At 53.5% G+C, this 12,691-nt stretch overlaps 1 protein-coding gene across 1 annotated transcript in view; it reads left to right on the top strand.

Moving 5' to 3' along the window:
- LOC115655955 (phosphatidylinositol 3-kinase regulatory subunit gamma) overlaps positions 1–12,691 on the top strand; it is a 359,546-nt gene that overhangs the window by 209,076 nt on the left and 137,779 nt on the right. The window lies entirely within an intron of this gene.

Consider the following 12,691-nt stretch of genomic DNA (forward strand, 5'->3'; position numbering starts at 1 on the left):
CTTGGAAGCAATGCAAATCCAGACATATTCATGAGGTTAATTTATTTGCAAGAGTCCGGCTGCGGGTCAGGCTGCTGCGGTACCTCAGCGGAGTGATGTGGATTCACACCACCGGAAGATCAGACAGACTCTCTGGAATCTCCTTGGCCTGGGTGCTCTTGAATGCTTCTCAGTCCCAAACTCTGAATGCTTTAGATTAGAACACCCCAGGGGCATAGAAAAGGATAATCCGGTGGCGGTTCTGGCTGGCTGGCTCCGCAGGCCTCTTTCAGGCCTTTTTCTCAGTTGGCCGTGTTATCATTTTACTCGCAAACTAGAATATGGGTGAGAATAGGGGAGTATCCCTTTAAATAGTTTGTCAGCCTTCTAGCGGCTGTCACTGGGTTTTCTGTTTTAGGCGATGTCTGCGCCGCAGTTTTGAGCCCCGTGAGCCTAGGTCAGCTGACCGGGGCTCTGTGAGTCGATACTGTGGGGGTTTTGTCACAGTTGAAAGCTCCCTGGCCCTGGGGCTTTGCTGGAGGATCCATGGCACAAGAGGGTGAGCTGATCTGATAGCACCTGCAGCAGAGGCATGATCCCCATCTCCTACAAGTGAGGGGTCGGGGGTGTGTATGTGTGTCTTTCTTGCAGCTCTGTGCCCCCCTCTCCAGCCCATCAGAGTGCCCTGCGGGGTGTCTCATCCTAGCCACGGCACCAGAATAACCTCTCTTCTCCCCTGTATTCCTAGGCATGTACAGCACCTAGCGCATTGGGGCCCTGATCTTGATTCACAGTAGGAATCTTAAAGCAGTGAAAACCCCTGTTGAAGTCTTGGGGTTGTTCTGCTAGGCAAAGCTGGGTGGGGAGACGGAGTCGGGGCTCCAGGTTCGGCCTGTGTGCTTGGAACAGTGAGAGGCAGCGCAGTCTGCCAGCGGGAATGCCGTGTCTACGTAGAGCACGGCGCTAATCCCCTTGCTGTCACTTGGCTCAGTCTTAGATGAGTCTCTTGGGGCCAGATGTTCAGAACTGGGCGTTTGCTACTGAGTGGCTGTCATGGGGCGGGACTCACCCCTGTGGCACCTCCTGCTGGTCATCCAGGGAATTAGTGTTTCCAGCCTCCGGAACGCCCTCTACAGGCCGGTGTCCCACTTGCCGCTGGGCCCAAGTCCCTCCTGGAACCCGGTGCGCCTTTCAGGCCGGGGTGCTGCCCCCTGGCAATACCCCCGCAGATCTGGATCTCCCCTCCCTGGGGAACCCCCACCCTCTATCCCCACCTCGCCTCAGACTCTGGCCACTGCCAGTCACTGTCTAGCCCCCGTTCACTGGGGCAGACTGCAGTGTAAGTGCCACTCATCACCGGCAAGGGGGGTTGGACCTGCTGCCTTTGCCTACCTGTGGGCTGCCTCCTGCAACCCCAGTACCCTTTCCAGCCTTTAACAAGGCCTGCAGCCTGGGGGGTTTCCAGGCTGGAGCTGCCCAGCTCCTCTGCCTTTCCCCAGCCCTGCTCCACTCTATGTACCTTTGTCCGCTCCCAGGCAGCCAGGCCCTTCTCCCTCGAGAGGTAAAGGGGGAATCCTACAGTTCCTGGCGTCCCTGGCCTTTATAGGGCCAGCTATGGTCCGATTGCGGCGTGGCTGTTTCCCCAACCAGCTGGGGCTTGCTGCTCCCGTCAGCAGCAGCCCTCTCACTGCCTCAGCCCTCTCCCAGGGCTGTTTTCAAGCCCTTCAGGGCAGGAGCGGGTGACCATCCCGCTACTGTGCCCCAGTTGAGGCGTCCAGGGTCTGATTTTTCCCAGGTGCTGAGCGCCCGCCGCCTCCATTGCTTGCCCTTGGAATGGAGGAGCTCAGCACCTCAAAAAACTGGCCCAAGGTCAAGGGGGGATTAGCAATGAGAACAGCGCTGGCAAACAGCCCCCGACTCATTTCACTGGTCCCCACGTCATTCTCTGAGCCCGTGTGCCCACCCCCTTCCCCACCTCTGGGATGGGAATCTCTCCGCGAGGCTCCAGCCACCCCCTTTAAATCGCACACCAGGGGCCAGTGCGGTGGCCGCTCGGCTGCGCTGTGAGTCCCTGGGTTTATTTCACCTGGGAGGAGCTGGTTTTCCTCCCGCTGAATTGCCAGGGCATCAACGCTGAGCACTCTGGGCTTCAAAGAGCAGCACACGAATGAGGTTGAAACAGCAGGCAGAGATTGGCCCGTTCCAGCCAAACGAGCTACTCCCGTCCTCACCTGGCCCCCAGCCCAGCAAACAGACCCTCGACCTGGCTCGCAGCGCCCCCTGCTGTTCCAGCAGTGCCTGGCCAGGGCCAGCGCAGCGTTGGGGTCAAGCTGTTAAGCTCCGTGGACGGCCCTTCTGCGGGGTCCGAGTGGGAACCCCTCGACCTGCTTCCTCTGGGGGGGGTGCAACCCAGCTCTCCCACCAGGCCCCCGGTTCAGCCATCGTGCCCTTCCCCACACTGAGCCTGAAGCCCGAGGATAACGGGCTCCTGTCCTTACAACAGAGCACACAACACCCCTGGGATACCCAGCAGTGAATGGAGCCGATCGGGCTGGTTTCCTCAGTCACCAGAAAGTCTGGGCCAGCTTGCCAGGAGCCCTGGCGCTCTGAAGTGCTTTGTTTCCAGCAGGAGATGAATGGCTTCCTCTTCCTTGATAAGGAATGCAGTGAAGGGTTAGAGTCTGTTTTCTCTGCTCCCCCGGCCTGCCCTCCTACCCCCTGCTAGGCAAGGCCGCGTCCATCCAGTGACGCCTCCTGCCTGCTGAGGGAGCCACTTGCGCAGTCCTGGCTGGGCCTGCCGATTGCTGGGCGTGGGAGGTTGGCGTCACCTGCCGGAGGCTGAAACGAGGCAGGATCTGGCTCCTTTCCCCATGTGCTCGCCCCTAAGGAGTGAGGAGTGGGCCCACACTGTCAGATCTGGGTTTGGGGAAAACCCCAGCGTCTGGGGGGCTCTGTTCAGTGGCTGGTGAGATCGCTTCTCCCTGATGCCTTTCCGCGTTGGCCAGGGGAGAATGGAGCAGAACTTAGATAACCAGGCCCTGCTGGCTCCCCACACACTAGAGAGAAGTCGCACCTAGGCAGCCAGTCACGCCTGAGATCTGAGCCCCACTCTGCCACTCGCTCACTCGGCCTCTCGTTGTGCCTCCATTTCCCCACTTGTACTAGAGGGGAGAATAGCCCACCCCTCCAGCACGGGGGCATCGTGAGTTAATCCCCATGCGGCTCTCTGAAGATGGGAAACACTGGGCAGGGAAGTGCCATGGCACGGTCTCCCAGACACCCCAAAAGTGGGAGGGAAACCGCACTCTGGGTATTGAAATCCATAAGACCTCAGATATTGCTTTGGGCTTTAACCGGGGCAGGAGGGGAAGGCAGATGGCTGGGAAGGAAATGAGCTGTGGTGGAGTTGGGCCTGCGCGGGAGAGCCATCATTTGGACTTCCCTGCTAGCCCCAATGCGCTAGGTACTGTACGTAAATCTGGAGCTCTAGCCGTAGCCAATCAGTGTCACTTCCCAAGGTGCACCGCAGAGTGTACCTGTGTTGTGTGCGGGTATCCATGCTGCAGAGCTGCACGTGACGCATACCTGTGTGCCCGCAGCCCTGCCGGGGCCGCAGCAATGCTTTGGTGCTAGGGTTTCGGGGGGCAGATCCCAGCACCTCACCCACTGAAGCTGCTCTAGGAATTGGTCTGTGGTGTAGGGCAGGAGAACTTGTCTGTCTTTGTCGGGGACACCTTTGCAGCTTGGCCTTCCCGTTCCTCCCTCCCCCTTGGGGAGCAGTGTTTGCATGGGAGGTTGTCCGTCTGTCCGAGATCACCATTTGCATGCCTGGCTCCATGCATAGCTGCCTGGGGAACTCAATAATGAATCCCGGATTGGATTAATTTTGCCTCTTTCCGTTCGCCAGTTGCCCTCGTGCAGATCAGATGGGGGTCGTTACTCACAGCTAGTTGCCAAACTGCTCCTGCCAATGCTTCTCCATCTGGAGCCAGTTCAGCCCAGTTCCCTGCAGGTCAGAACTTAGTCACAATTATAACGTTTTCCGAGTGGGCGCCCAGGTCCCGTGGGAGGGGTGTGCTCCCAGACTGGAACTCATGGGATCCGGGGTCAGGCGCTCCCTGAGTGCAAACCCCAGCGAGCTCGGGGGCTGGGATATTTGTGGGAAGCGAGCTGGCTCGGGGCAGACGTCTTTCCTGGTAGCATGGGCTCTGCTCAGCAAAGCATTGACTAGTGTGCGCCCAGCTCTGGTTCTGAGCGTGCCCCATATATTCAAGCGTGTGGGGCAGAGTGGGGGTGTGTGTGTCTGTGGGTGGGGGGCACACGTGTACATTTAGGTCTGGATAACTCCAGCCCCCTCCCTGCTCACTGCCTGGCAGGTCTCATCTGCAACGTGGTTTGGAATCATCTTCCGACCGTCGTGCAATCCAGCTTTACCAGTGTGGCATGTGTGTGTGAGACCATTCACTGCCCAGGTGCAGCGATGGGGCCCTGCCGAAGACCCCGACCGCTGCACTTCGTTGAGTGGAGCACGGGGGGAGGACGGGCAGCGGGAGCGTGTGCTATTGGATGCAGTTTCCCTCCCACGCCTCAGCCGCTCCCCACCTATTTCTGAACTCGGACAGACCGACGCCCACAAACCTCTGGGGGTTCAACTCTGCGGGTGGCCCCTCTGCTCAGAACCTGTCTCCTGGCTTCCCCTCAGCCCACTCTCTCACTCGCATGTGTGCGCCCTGACCCACATACACTTACCCATGCCCACGCCCACACACATCCACTTACCTAGGCACATGAAAGCCCGCATACACGTACCTACACACGCGCGCCCCCATGTACACTTACCCATGCCCGCGCACACCCACATACACTTACCTGTGCATGCATACCCTCATATACACTTACCTGCACACACTTACCTGTGCACGTGCACCCCCGCACACACTTACCTATGCACATGCACTCCTGCATACACTTACCTTTGCATGCATACCCTCATATACACTTACCTACACACACACACACGCACATACTTACCTGTGCACGCACACACCGGCACACACTTACCTGTGCACATGCACTCCTGCATACACTTACCTTTGCATGCATACCCTCATGTACACTTACCTACACACACGCACCCCTGCACACACTTACCTGTGCATGCGCACCCCCGCACACTTATCTGTGCACATGCACTCCTGCATACACTTACCTTTGCATGCATACCCTCATATACACTTACCTACACAGAAACACACACGCACACACTTACCTGTGCACGCGCACGCCGGCACACACTTACCTGTGCACATTCACTCCTGCATACACTTACCTTTGCATGCATACCCTCATGTACACTTACCTACACACACGCACCTCCGCACACACTTACCTGTGCACACGCACCCCTGCACACTTACCTGTGCACATGCACTCCTGCATACACTTACCTTTGCATGTGCACCCCTGTGTACACTCACCTACACAGGCAGCCCCCGTGTACACTTCCCTCCGCACGTGCACCCCTGCATACACCTACCTATGCACGTACACACCCACATACACTCACCAATGCACACGCACCCCCATGTACACTTACCTACATGTGCCCACGTATACTGACCTATGCACTCGCCCGCCCATAGATTACTTACCTGTGCACCCCCACATACACTTACACCTGCGCCCGTACACACATGTGTTGCTAGACGCTCTGTAATCTAACCCCCCCAGTGTGCAGCCTCCTGCAGACACGGTCCCCCGGTGATTTCTGTACTACAGACCTGGCATCTCCCTCCTTCCCGCCCTGACAGCCTTTGCAGCCACACTCTGAACTCGGCTCAGCTCCGTCTGGGAACAGCAATCCCATCGCAGACTGGGGCTCACCCCCCACCTGGGCACTCTGGGCTGCTGTTTGCTGGGGCCAATCCATGTGCTCCTCGTGGACCACCGTCCTCTTCCTGCTGTAGCGGCATATCCAGCACCTGTGGCCGCTCTGGGTGGGCTTGGCTGCTGAGCTGCTGCCATCCGTTCCAGCAGCAGCAGCCTCTGGATTGCTCCAAAGGCCCCTTGTATAGATGCTTGTCTGGCAGTTGCTCTGGCTCATGTGGTTTGCAGGGCTGGCCAGGTGGGAGGGGTTCGTCAGTTTCTGGGCCGGCCTACCGGGGGGTTCATCTTGCTGCAGCCATGCAGGCTGTGATCTTGTCGTGCTTTGCAAGCCGCTCAGGGTGAGGCCTGCTAGGGGCTTAGCTGGGAGATCTCTAAGGAAGGACAAAAGTGCCATAGGAGGGGGTGGTGATGCATCGGGTGGCACTCTGCCTTCCGAGTTGCTGGGCCGGGACGGGTGATGCCAGGGGGCGCTGGGCTGGGCCAAGGCCTGAGCAACACGTGATCAGAAAAAATCCATTGTACTTCCCCCGTGGAAAGTCGCTGCTGGTTTTCACCAGTGTCCCGGTCAAACCCCAGTGCTAGTAATTCTAGGCTGCCTGCTGATATCCACAGGGCGAGTCAAGTGTCCTGAGCTACTGTGGCCCAGTAGAACACCTGCCCCGCGACAATCCAGAGCTGGCTGCATTGCAGTGGCAGATGGTACAATCTCTGTATATCCAATACAACCCATACGGTATTTGGGATGGAGGAGGGCTGGCAAGGGGGCTTATCGGCTCTTCCTGCCTGCCGCACACCCCTCACCATGCTATAGAAAGAGAGAGCTTGTATCTGAAACAAAGGCATGAGCAAAGAGCCAGGCTTCTGGCTCTGGAGGGAGGGTAGAGGCTAGATACCAGCACCTTCCGATGGGGTTGGGTGTGGGCAGTTTGGTTAGTGAGGATTTTCACTAGCATAAGAATGACGTGACTGTGTCAGACCAAGGGTCCATCTAGCCCAATGTCCTGTCTTCTGACAGTGGTTTGTGCCAGCTGCTGCAGAGGGAATGAACAGAACTGGTGATCAAATGATCCATCCTCTGTCATCCACTCCCAGCTTCTGGCAGTCACAGGCCACCCAGAGTGTGGGTTTGCATCCCTGACCATCTTCGCTAATAGCCAGTGATGGACCCATGTCATAAACAGATAGCTAAGGGTTAATGTCTCTTACACCTGGAAAGAGGTAACCTGAAGCACCTGACCAGAGGACCAATCAGGAAACCAGACTTTTTCAGGTCTGGGTGGAGGGAAGTTTGTGTCTGAGTTCTTTGTCTGGTGCCTGTCTCTCTCTCGACTATGGGAGGATTTCTGTCTCTTGCTTTCTAATCTTCTGTTTCCCAGTTGTAAGTACAAAAGATCAGATAGTGATTTATATGTTTTTTTGTATTTTACATGTGTGTAGTTGCTGGAGTGTTTTGAATTGTATTCTTTTTGAATAAGGCTGTTTATTCATATTTCTTTTAAGCAATTTACCCTGTATTTGTCACCTTAATACAGAGAGACCATTTTTATGTATTTTTCTTTCTTTTTACATAAAGCTTTCTTTTTAAGACCTGTTGGAGTTTTTCTTTAGTGGGGAACTCCAGGGAATTAAGTCTGTGCTCACCAGGGAATTGGTGGGAGGAAGAAGTCAGGGGGAAATCTGTGTGTGTTAGATTTACTAGCCTGACTTTGCATTCCCTCTGGGTGAGGGGGGGAAGAGAGATTAGTTCTCGGTACTTCTGTTTTCCAAGGCTGGAAACGGGGAGGGTGGAATCCCTCTGTTTAGATTCATGGAGCTTGCTTCTGTGCATCTCTCCAGGAACACCTGGAGGGGGGAAGGGAAAAGGATTATTTCCCTTTGTTGTGAGACTCAAGGGATTTGGGTCTTGGGGTCCCCAGGGAAGGTTTGGGGGGACCAGAGTGCCCCAAAACACTCTAATTTTTTGGGTGGTGGCAGCTTTACCAGGTCCAAGCTGGTAGCTAAGCTTGGAGGTTTTCATACTAACCCTCATATTTTGGACGCTAAGGTCCAAATCTGGGACTAGGTTATGACAACCCATCCTCCATGAATTCATCTAATTCTTTTTTGAACTCAGTTATACTTTTGGCCTTCACAACATCTCCTGGCGAGGAGTTCCACAGGTTGACTGCGTTGTATGAAGAATTGCTGCCTTCTGTTCGTTTTAAACCCGCTGCCTATTAATTTTATTGAGTGACCCCTGGTTCTTGTGTTATGTGAAGGGGTAAATAACACTTCCCTAGTCACGTTCTCCGCACCAGTCATGATTTTATAGACCTCTGTCATATCCCCCCTTAGTTTTCTCTTTTCCAAGCTGAAGAGTCTCAGTCTTTTTAATCTCTCCTCATCTGGAAGCTGTTCCATACCCAGAGATGTAGCGAGTGCCCTCCGTACCCTCCGACCGGAGGGGGCCCCTCAAGGAAGGGGGCCCCTAAAAGTGGCAAAAAAAAAAAGTAAGGTATAACTGGGTAAGTGACATTTATTGACGCTATTGCACAGTCCATGTCGGTTTTACTGACAAAACCGTGAAGTCATTATGATACATCATAATGCTATTGGCTACATCAGTTATCTGTCGGTCAGTTTTGAATTTTAGTTGGACCCATTCAAAGAATGTGTATTTGTGTTCATAATGGCGGTCGGCGGATAAATGTTATTAATTTAGTTTAGCTTTTTATCGTTTCTGCATTGTAAGGGGCCCCGGACATATGTTCGAAGGGGGCCACGTTCTTTGTTGCTACGGCCCTGTCCATACCCTTAATAATTTTGGTTGCCCTTCTCTGAACCTTTTCCAATTCTAATATATCTTTGAAATGGGGCAACCAGAACTGCATGGAGTATTCCAAGTGTGGGCGTACCGTGGCTTTATGTAGTGGCATTATAATATTTTCTGTCTTATTATCTATCCCTTTCCTAATGGTTCCCAACATTCTGTTCAATTTTGACTGCTGCTGCACGTTGAGTGGATGCTTTCAGAGAACTATCCGCAGTGACGCCAAGATCTATTTCTTGAGTGGTAACAGCTAATTTAGACCCCATCATTAAATATGTGTAGTTGGAATTATGTTTTCCAATGTGCATTGCTTTGTATTTATTAACACTAGCTTTCATCTGCCGTTTTGTTGCCCAGTCACCCAGTTTTGTGAGATCTCTTTGTAACGCTTTGCAGTCTGCTTTGGAGTTAACTATCTTGAGTAATTTTGTATTATCTGCAAACTTTGCCACCTCACTCTCTACCCCTTTTAATAGATCGTTTATGAATATGTTGCACAGCACAGATCCCAGTATTGACCCTTGGGGGAAATCTCACTATATTTACCTCGCTCTGTTCTGAAAACTGACCATTTATTCCTACCCTTTGTTTCCTGTCTTTTAACCAGTTACTGGTCCATGAGAGGACCTTCCCCCTTATCCCGGGACTGCTTAGTTTGCTTCTGAGCCTTTGGTGAAGGACCTTGTCTAAAGCTTTCTGAAGGTCCAAGTATGCTATATCCCCTTGTGATCACCTTTGTCCACGTTTGTTGACCCCTTCAAAGAATTCTAATAGATTGGTGAGGCATGATTTCCATTACAAAAGCCACATCGACTTTTCCCCAACTAATTATGTTCATCTATGTGTCTGAAAGTTCTGTTCTTTACTATAGTTTCAACCAGTTTGCCTGGTACTGAAGTTAGGCTTACCAGCCTGTAATTGCCTGGATCACCTCGAGAGCCTTTTTTAAAAATTGATGTCACATTAGCTGTCCTCTGGTCATCTGGGACAAAAGCTGATTTAAATGATGTGTTACATACCACAGTAAGTACTTCTGTAACTTCACATTTGAGTTTCTTCAGAACTCCTGGGTGATACCATCTGGTCCTGGTGACTTATTACTGTTTAGTTTATCAATTTGTTCCAAAACCTCCTCTAATGACACCTCAATCTGGGACAGTCCCTCAGATTTGTCACCTAAAAGGAATGGCCCAGGTGTGGGAATCTCCCTCACATCCTCTGTAGTGAACTCTGATGCAAAGAATTCATTTAGTTTCTTCACAATGGCCTTGGCGTCCTTGAGTGCTCCTTTTGTGTCATGATCATCCAGTGGCCCCACTGGTTGGTTGACTAGCTTCCTGCTTCTGATGTACTTAAAAAAAAGTGTTTCTGTTAGTTTTTGTATCGTTAGCAGAGTGAAAGCAGCTAGGATTTCACTTTGCTTTCCATCCTGGCAGAAGTGCAGGGATAAATAGTGCCAGGTTCAGTGCAAAGAACCGGTGCCATTAAGGGCACACTTGCAGGTTCCATGCATGGCCCTTGCATCGTTGATGGTCCTTGTGCTTTTGCTAACGGGAAGTTCCAGCTTCTCTCCTGGTCCCAGTGTTCAGGAGCAGCCTTTTTTAGTGCATTAGTTTGTACTTCGCAACCAGGCACTCCGGGACTGGGTCTCACAGTCACCCGTAGACAGAGGCTAATGGCACTTCAGTGGCCTGGAATTGACAGGTAACCATAGTATTTAGAGACAGGATGAGTCCATAGTACCCTGGCATCTGTAAATGCCCCATCCATCCCTCTGTTGCTTCTTGCTTTGACTGTCCCAAAAGGAGAGTCTACCTGCCACACATTCTCCAGCACATCTGACTCTCACGTACAGAGCACTGGACAATGGAGGGAAAGCATGGTTTTTCTCCATTTTACAGATAGGGAAACTGAGGCAGAGAGCAGTGACATGACTTGCCCAAGGTCACAGAGTCTGAGAATAGCACCCAGGTCTCCTGGTTCCTGGCCTCATGCACAATACACATCTGTCATTTTTGTGAAAACGCTTCCCAAAACACAATCCCTAATGCCATTCCAGCTCACACCTCAGAGGACAGCCTAAGAGTCTGGCTTTCAGGTTTCTTTCAGGGATCGAGAGTAAAGGTCACACTCTCACATCGTCCAAAACCAAGCTGAACTCCGTACAGGCATGTCTTTGACAACATGCCCCCACCACCTGCAACTGTCCCATAAAAGCAAATTAGAAGAAGTATTTGGGTGGCTTTAAACGTTGTAATTAATTCCTTTTTCTATGAGAAAAAGACTTTCTTCCCCTCTCCCACCCTCACTCCCATAAATAAAAAAATGCTGAGTGGATTCTTCGGAAGGTTTTGAAGTTCGCTCTTGGACTGAGACCAAACATGTGGTGATGGTTCAACCTGAAAGGACAAACGCTGGGAAAGTTACAGGAAATTGACAGCTTGGAAGTGCCGTGGCAATCTAAACTCTAGGGCTCTCGGGAATCGCGAGACTGTCTCTGAGTCAGCTGGGCCAGGTAACCAGCAGGGAGCTCTGCTGGGCACCTGGCGGGGCATGTCTTGACCTCAGCATTTGAAACTGGAGAGCAAATGGTCGAAAGGAGCTTTGAGCATTTAAATTGCTTCCTGCTGTTCCATAATATTGACTAATCCTGCTGCCCTCGGTGTATTCTGCTCTGTGATGCAGGAGCGGCAGATGCTTCCTAAAAGTGTGGAGGGGCTACCAGTGCCCAAACCATAGTTCTGCCCCCAAGTCCCGTAAGTCCCTACCCCCACGCTGCCCCTTCTCCTGAGCCCCCGCCCCCACTACGCCTCTTCCCCCCACTTGCTCCTCTCTACCCCCTCCACATCGCTCACCCTTACGGCTGATAAAAATGTGGCGGGGCCGTGTCTGTACTCGCACTGCATTGCCCGCAGGCTCAAGGCCATTCGGGGAAGTGGAATCACGGGGCGCTGGTGTCCACGGGAGGCCAATCTGAGTGTAGACACGTGCACGGCCAGGTCGATGCAAGGCGACTTATGGCGCCCCCGCTTTGTGGTGCAGCTCCGGCTTTAGTTCGCAGCAGGCTGGGGAGTCGAGCTGTCTGCACGGACCCTGCTATGCGCAGTAACTGCTGAGTAGTGTGCTTTGATCTACCCCACTTGGAAATGGGAGAGCAAGGCAAACTGAGGAACTTTTAGCGCGCAGCAGCAGAGTCCACACGGACAGTTTGTGCGCAGCGGCTGGGGCAGGGTAGATTTACCCCCCAGGTTGCTGTGAGCTGAGTGCTCACTTAGACAAGCCCCAACTCCCCAGGGGGTGCCTGCAGGGCCGGTGCAACCATTTAGGCAGACTAGGCAGTTGCCTAGGGCGCTGAGATTTGAGGGCGCCAAAAACCACCCCCAAATTTTTTTTAAATGGTTGAGCAGCTGCTGCTGCTGGGACAGAGAAGGAGTCTGAGCTGCCGGCGGCAGCCAGCAGCCCAGGATGTCCCCTGGGTCAGGGCGCCGCCACGGCAGCCCATAGTCCAGGGGCGGGGTCCCCTGGCCCAGGGAAACCCCATGCTGCCGGCTGCCGTGGAGGCACACTGACCCTGGGTCAGGGTGCCGCTGCGGCAGCCGGCAGTCCAGGGTGTCCGGAGGAGGCGGCAGGTTGTCTGTTCGCATGGCTCTGGTGGACCTCCCGCAGACACCACTGCGGCAGCTCTACCGGAGCCGCAGGACCAGCGTGCGGGGCAGCAAAATTGCCGCCTGCCTAGGGCACTCAAAACCCTAGCGCCGGTCCTGGGTGCCTGGGACCCAGGAGGAAGGGGGAGCAAGATCTGACTTCATGCAAAGTGTGCTTCAGGGTTTGTGCAATACGTGTGGTATGAGAGCACTTGGCCAGTGGCTTTGAGGGACAGTGGGGTGCAAAGTGGGCTCATGTGGAAAATGCAGTGCTCCTCAAACCAACCCTCCTCAAGATCAGCAGGTTTAATCCAAGCACCGCAAGGCGCACGTTGCCTTAGTGTGTGTGACAGTAGTTGCTCGGTTCTGCCGA

Source organism: Gopherus evgoodei, chromosome 8, assembly GCF_007399415.2.
Source record: "Gopherus evgoodei ecotype Sinaloan lineage chromosome 8, rGopEvg1_v1.p, whole genome shotgun sequence".
Classification (NCBI taxonomy): domain Eukaryota; kingdom Metazoa; phylum Chordata; order Testudines; family Testudinidae; genus Gopherus; species Gopherus evgoodei.